We start from the raw sequence: 8,281 nt of genomic DNA, 5'->3' as shown, positions 1-8,281 counted from the left end.
ATTCAGTTAATCATAACGTTCGGTACTCGTTTTTATTATCAGTTTATCGTTGTAATCATGAATATTCTTAGTTTTTATTGTTTGATTGTTCTTTGCTACTTATAATGCTAGGCTAAATTAGTTTGGTGTTTGCTTGAATGTGAAACTACAAATGTTAGATTGTTCTATCTTATGGATTTAATGTTTTGATTATTGAAATTGATTGTGTTTGGTTAAAGATCCATTCTTATGCATGTTCTTAGTTCTTAATTCAATTACATAGGTTGTTAATCATTTAATGTGAGTTAGATTTGAGATGCAATCTATGCTTCAACACTTAGGTGATCTAGACAATTAAAGAAGTGATTTCAAGTGATCGTGTCATTGATTTAAGTGGTAATTGAAAGACTAGTGAATTGCATGATAGTGAAATTGTTGCAAGTGATTGTGATAATTAGGACTTTATGTGAATTTAGTCCAAACCAAATCTCATTAGTTTCTATCAAATATAGCTTAATCTCTTGAAGTGAGTTTACCAACTTTGATTGATTAGAACTTTGTGAAAAGTCATACAACTATATTTAGAACATAATAATCGATATTAATTGCAAGAACAATCCATATTAGTAGTGAATTATTTAAGTGAACATTGTTTTATCTTTACTGTTAATCCATTTCATTTTACTTCACATTAATTGCGTGAATTGAAGTACAAACCAAACCTTTAAACTGAATTCTAGGATAATTATAAGTGATAAGATCTTGATTAAACTGCTCTCTGTGAAACGAACTTGTCAATTACTTATACATTACTGCATGATCGGGTTATAGTTGCCTGTAAGTGTGTGATAATTGTTAAGTTTTTAGCTAGTTATTTTAAGGTACGATTTCACATTTCAGAGAAGAAGGTGGAGATGTATGTTTTGTTGAGGTGGGATGTGGATGTGGTCATGTGGATGTGGATGTATATAAATTGGGCACCTAAAAAGATAAACAGTAGTGAAAGGGCACTAAAAGGGGACGAGATGACTCAAAAATGGAGAAAAAAATACACAATCGAAGGGGTTAGATCAAAGCATGTAGCAGAAAGGATAAAAGCATCTAATGAATCTGGATGGGAGTTTATATTGAATTTCATAGTGTTGTTTAGTTCGATGATGATTCAAGGACATAAAAACGGGAATGTTAATCAAAACTTTCTGAGTAACATTGTAAATGAAGAACAGATAAAAGAACTCAATTGGTGTGAATATATGCTGGAAAGTTTGAAAAAAGCTGTGAAGAAGTAAAAAGAAGGGCAAATTTTTGTCGGAAATATATCTGCTTTAATTGTAAGTTTGAAAAATAAATAGCACAACATTCTATTCATACATATACAAATTACATATGTAAAAATTACGTTATATAAAACTAATAAATGTTTAAATTACAGATGCACTATGTGGAATCAACAACTATTGGGACCATGTACGTCCCAGAAAAAGGCTTGGCAATCAACAAATGGACAACATCTCTATTGAAGCAAAGAGAAGAGAAAGAAATGAAGCTTAGATTTGGTAACGTCGAAGTGACTAATGAAAAGAAAGTAAATAATGATGAAGAAGACAGATTACCAGAAATCGAAGAGGTAAACACTGATACTGGTGTGACGACCCGAGAATTTCCGACTAAATTTAAACTTAATCTTTATATGATTTCGACACGATAAGCAAAGTCTGTAAAGTTGATTATCAGAATTTTTAATTAAGTACATGGATTCATTTAACCTTTGACTATTCCCAACGATTCACGAACATCGATGTATAAATAAATATGTAATATATATATATATATATATATATATATATATATATATATATATATATATATATATATATAATTAATAAATATTAAAGATTCAATAAATTATATAATTGGATATTATATAACAAATGGTAATATATTAAGCTTAATTACAAGTTGAATATAATAATACTATTATCATTACTAGTATTATTAAGCAATATTATCAATAATATTATTAAATAGATTGTTATTAGTATAAATATTGTAATGTATAAATATTAAATATTAATTGTATGTTATTACATAACTAATAAATTGTAATATTAAATGTAATTATAAATTAAAACATAAACGTTGTATTAATAATATTATTATTACTTTCATTAAAACTATTAATATTAACAGTAATATTTGTATGATTAATACTATTATTTTGATATATATATATATATATATATATATATATATATATATATATATATATATATATATATATGAAATTTGATATGTATAAGTTGTTATATTATTAAAATTATTAATATTATCATATTATTATTTTTATCATTTATTATTTGTATCTTTATTAATAAATTTTATTAATTGTACTAATCGTCGATATATCGGGAAAGTATTTATTGTAGTCTCTTTAAAATGTTTTCGTTTTTATATACAAAATCATTATTAATATTATTAATAATAAAGTTATTATTATTAGTAAATCATTATTATTAACAAAACTATCTTTTTAAAACAAATGAATATTTTGTGCATAAAATATATTTATTACATATATTATAATTATATTAATATTTTACATAACTACATATATATCAAACTTATTAATATTATTTATATAAATATCTGCATATAACAAACTATTGATTTTTAAATATAACACTAAACAATTATATATATTAATATGGATATATTAATATAACTATATAAATATTAATCATTTTGAATATATACACAAATTAAATATATATAATATAAAAATTAAGATATAATAAATAAATTTGTTTAGTTACGATTATATGTTTTATTATATATACAAATGATATAGGTTCGTGAATCCAAGGCCAACCATGCATTGTTCAGTTTCGTCATATGTATTTTTAGTACAAAATACAGTATTGTGAGTTTCATTACTCCTTTTTTATATATATTTTTTGGACTGAGAATACATGCATTGATTTTACTAATGTTTTATGAAATAGACACAAGTGATCAAAAACTACATTCTATGGTTGGATTATGAATATTGAATATCACCCCTTTTTAGCTTGGTAACCTAATAATTATGAAACGGGTATAGCCCCTAATTGATGCGAATCCTAAAGATAGATCTATGGACCTCGACAAGTCCCATCCGGGGTACGGATGCTTTAGTACTTCGAGATTATTATTATTATACAGACGAGAGGTTCTGTTTAGGGATATTCTATGCATTAAAGTTAAGTCGGTTATCAAGCGTTCACCATATGAATGATTTTTAATTCGTGGGTTACGCTTGTTATTTTGTACTCGGGTTACGTGTACAATTAAATATATGAAATCTTGTGGTCTATTAAAATGATGGAAATGAATGATTATGATAAACTAATGAACTCTCCAACCTTTTGGTTGACACTTTAAAGCATGTTTATACTCAGGTATGAAATAAATCTTCCGCTGTGCATTTGCTCATTTTAGAGATATTACTTGGAGTCATTCATGACATATTTCAAAAGAGGTTGCATTCGAGTCGTTGAGTTCATCAAGATTATTATTAAGGCAATTATAGTTGAATATATATTATGAAATGGTATGCATGCCATCAACTTTCGATGAAATGAAAGTTTGTCTTTTAAAAACGAATGCAATGTTTGTAAAATGTATCATATAGAGGTCAAGTACCTCGCGATGTAATCAAATGTAATGTATTCATCCAGATGGATTAGGACGGGTCCTTTTAGTTGGTATCAAAGCCGTGGTCGTAGTGAACCAGGTCTTGCATTAGTGTGTCTAACTAGTAGTTGTTAGGATGCATTAGTGAGTCTGGACTTCGACCTAGTAGTTGTTAGGTTACATTAATAAGTCTGGACTTGAACCTGGTCTGCATGTCAAAAGTTTTTGCTTACCGTTCTTTGTCGAAAAATATCTACCTATCATTTTCAGTCTCGACACGTCTTATTGCAATTATTGCATAGACGGTGTACAGACAAATTCATATCACATCACATCAAATATTGTCTGACACGTTTCCTTAATTTCCTCCGTAATCTACGGGATCTTCTGTACTATATACAGGTATTCTATGTAATTAGAATATCATCCGATATCCAAAAATCATTTCATATCAAAATCCTTTAACTGATCGTGAGAGATGGATCCTACACCCAGCTTGGATTCCATTAGTTCCGGAAGCGATTTCGAGAGGTATATTGAAGTAAACTCCGAAGTCAATGAACCAGAAGTCCCTCAACCATTTGGCTATTTTTCTTTCTAGAGGAGATGGGGGGTGGGTCCGAGACTTACTCACTCGATGGAGAAATGAAGAAGGCGAACCCTACCGTGAACCAAACTTACCTCCTAACATCGGAGAAACCGATGTACTCACCGGTGAACCTATGCGCAACACTGTTTTCACCCTTCTTGCCAAAATATTCTGCCTCGAAGGTCGCATTACTGCAATCTCAGAAAATATTCAACCTCTACTTCCGAATACCAATCGAAGGGGAATAGTAGAAGAAGTTAGGAAACTTCGAATTGATAAACAAGATCTATCGAATCATATGAGTGGGTGGATAGAAATGATAGAGGGTAGGATAGAAACCATGACAAGAATGGTGCGTGATTTACAAGCTATACTTATTACACCAACATCATCACCAACCTCAGCACCAACAGCACTTGTACCACCGACAGCAACATCCACATCACCAGCCTCGACATCACCATCTGTACCGTGAGCATAATCTTCGTTCTACCTATCGTTCTATTTACTTTATCTTTGTTCTACATATCAATCTACATCGATTATCTTCGTTCTGCATGGCAATTATGTAATCTTTAAAGTCTTAAAGATTATATATTCTAGTTCTAACGGTAAATCAAATGAGATTAATATCATAATTGACTCATTAAATCCATGATTATATCTGAAGAAAATATATATGTATATATGTTTTCATAAAGGTTGTAATTAAAAATTTTTTCGAACAAACTGTTAATGGTGAAAATATTTTAACGGGTAGGTAATACCCGAGGAATATTTAGATTTCACATTAATAAGTTACATTGTACATTCTTTCAATCTGATTCAATAGACATTTACTATCCTACTTACATCCACAGATATACGAATCTGTTCACCACGGAATAACCATTTTCATTCAATTTCATATTTGGATTTTGACTTACCAGAATCCAACAAGTGGCATAATGAAGAAAACATTAGACAAAAATAAAAATTTGTTAGAAACAAACAAATTAACTATGAGAAATTTTGTTAAGAATCCACGCTAACAAAATCCTAGCTAACTGTTCCTTGCTAACTGTTAATTCCTTATTACATTTAATTATCTCAATTTTAATTCTCGCAATTTTATTATCGTCATTTAATTTCTGTTATTTATTTTACGCACTTTAAATATCGGGACACGTATACAAGGTTTTGACATATCATATCGACGCATCTATATATATTATTTGGAATAACCATAGACACTCTATATGTAGTAATGCTTGAGTTAGCTATACAGGGTTGAGGTTGATTCCACAATAATATATATACTTTGAGTTGTGATCGAGTCTGAAACATGTATACAATGGGTCACGAATACGTATTAATTAATTTGAATATTATATATTAAACTATATATGAATTATTGAACTGCAAACTGTGGACTACTAATTGTGGACTAATAACATTGGACAATTAAAATGAATTAAAATATTGATTAAAACATATGAAACTAAACATATCTTCAAGTTTGCCACTTGATTTCATCTTAAACCTCATTTGTATCTTGACGATTACCATATGCGTTCAAACCTTTCATGATTCTTGAAAACACCTCAATCAAGAGAATGAACCAACCGCACTTCATCTACAGAAGAAAAGATTGATGCATATAGTTATGCACCTGAAAGAACTCGGAACCTGAGTAAACGTTTAACACGTATCTGTGCTAGCTCCTTTGGCGTTGTTATTACCGAAAATAACTTTGCAATCCCTTTTCAAAGTAGTCAATTTTGTCACAGCTTCAGCAAAATCAATTTTGACTTTTCATTCGAATGAACTCTACTATAACTTTGATATTTAAGTTCGCCTTTCGTCATCGTTACCGGGAAACTGTTTATGTCCCACTACATTATCAGTAAACTTACCAACAATTTTGTCGATCCATAATTTTTCGAAAAATCATTATCTTTATCGAAACCTTATCATAAACTCATCCGCACCTTGTAACGAGAATTGCCATACCAATTACCAGAAATTAGCAATCAGTATTTCGAATCCCGCAGCGTTTCTACATCAACAGTTATATGTATACATATAACTTTTATCTCTTAGAATTATGATCTTCAATTCTGATATTCGGAAAAGCACCCAGCCTACGAATCAATACACTAAACTTTGAAAAAGCTGAATGAAGCAGCAGAAGCTGTAAATAACCGAAACAGTCAAAAGTTTGATGATAAAAAATAGTGTGTTGGCAAAGCTCAGAAAAAGTTTGAAATTGAAAAAAAAAACGGATTGAGCAAACCATGAAGGAGACTCTGAACAAATTGCTAGGACTAAACTTGTACATAAAGAATCCTGATGATTGTATTTCTGCTGAAGTCATTAACGAATACCTTGCTCCTGACCCTAAATCTTTACGGACAAATCTTCATCATCATCCATCGATATTAGAAATTCTAAGATATTATCGTATCTTTTATTATAAATATCCTCGATATTTCTGAAGATAATTTCATAGCTATTCTTATCCGAAGCCATTTATCTCTTCGCGATATCAGCGTTTGATGTCAAAGCAGGGAGGTATAAAATAATATTAAATTTTAGCAGAAAATACTATTAAATACGATACAATTTTACACAAGATATTTATTTATTTATAGAATGGATATACTTAAACCTTGCTACAACACTTATAGGCAGTGTACCTAATCGTACAGTAGTGTAGTTTTTAGTAAGTCCGGTTCGTTCCACAGGGAGATCTTTAAACAAAGCTCAACGCTATATTAGTTTACTTTTATAAAAATACAAATATATATATATAAGTAATATTATTATTATAAAGGGGGGGTTTTTTACCGTTTAATGACCGGTTTGTCGATTTTAAAACTTTAGTCGCAGTTAAAACCTAATGTAAAATATAAATACAAGACTTTAAATTAAAGCGTAAAGTAAATAACGATAATGAAATTGCGAATAATAAAAATGCGATAAAATTAAATTGCGATAATTAAAAAGTACGATAATTAAAAGTGCGATAAAATAAATAAAAGTGCGATAATTAGAAGTGCAATTAAATATAAAATAAAGGAAATTAAATATGAAATAAAAGAATTATGCTTATTTAAACTTCCGTAATCATGATGTTTGACGTGTTGATTTTAGTTTTATGCCCTTGGGTTAATTGTCCTTTGTCCTGGATTATTCAATATGTCCGTCTGGTTTTTGTCCATAACAGTCCATCAGTCATAAATATAAATTGCAAGTGTCCTTGTCAAATTATTATTATACCCGAAGATAAATATTCCAACTAATTGGGGATTCGAATTGTAACAAGGTTTTAATACTTTGTTTAATGAATACACCAGGTTATCGACTGCGTGTAAACCAAGGTTTTACTACTTTGTTAACAATTACACCAATTACCCTTGAATGTAATTTCACCCCTGTTTTAATTATTCTAGTGGCTATTAATCCATTCCCGTGTCCGGTTAAATGAACGATTATTCGTACATATAAATACCCCGCCCATCGTGTCCGATCGAGTGTATATGGTAATTTATAGGGACGCCCAATTGTAAATCTTTATATTAACATTAACAAACTTTCATTTAGTTAAACAAATATAAAGCCCATTAATAGCCCATAGTCTAGTTTCCACAAGTGTCGTTCTTTTGTCCAAACCCCAATTATGGTACAAAGCCCAATTACCCAATTTTAGTAATTAGCCCAACATCATGATTACTTCGTTTTAAACAAGCATAATAATAACTTAGCTACGAGACATTAATATAAAAAGGTTGAACATAACTTACAATGATTAAAAATAGCGTAGCGTTACACGGACAGAATTTCGACTTACACCCTTACAACATTCGCTAACATACCCTTATTATTAGAATTATAATTAAAATTAAAATATAAATTATAAATATAAATATATTACTTCGTATGAAGAGAAGAAAAAAAAATGATGTTATATTTTTGATCAGAATTCGGGTTGATTTTATAGCCAGATTTGATTTTTGGGGCTCCGCGACTCGCGGCAAAAAGGCCTTCAAACTCCGCGAG

The sequence above is a fragment of the Rutidosis leptorrhynchoides genome, chromosome 8 (genome assembly GCF_046630445.1).
Source record: "Rutidosis leptorrhynchoides isolate AG116_Rl617_1_P2 chromosome 8, CSIRO_AGI_Rlap_v1, whole genome shotgun sequence".
In the NCBI taxonomy this organism is placed as follows: Eukaryota; Viridiplantae; Streptophyta; class Magnoliopsida; order Asterales; family Asteraceae; genus Rutidosis; species Rutidosis leptorrhynchoides.
The sequence above is the reverse complement of the archived record's forward strand: the minus strand, read 5'-3'. Positions refer to the sequence as shown.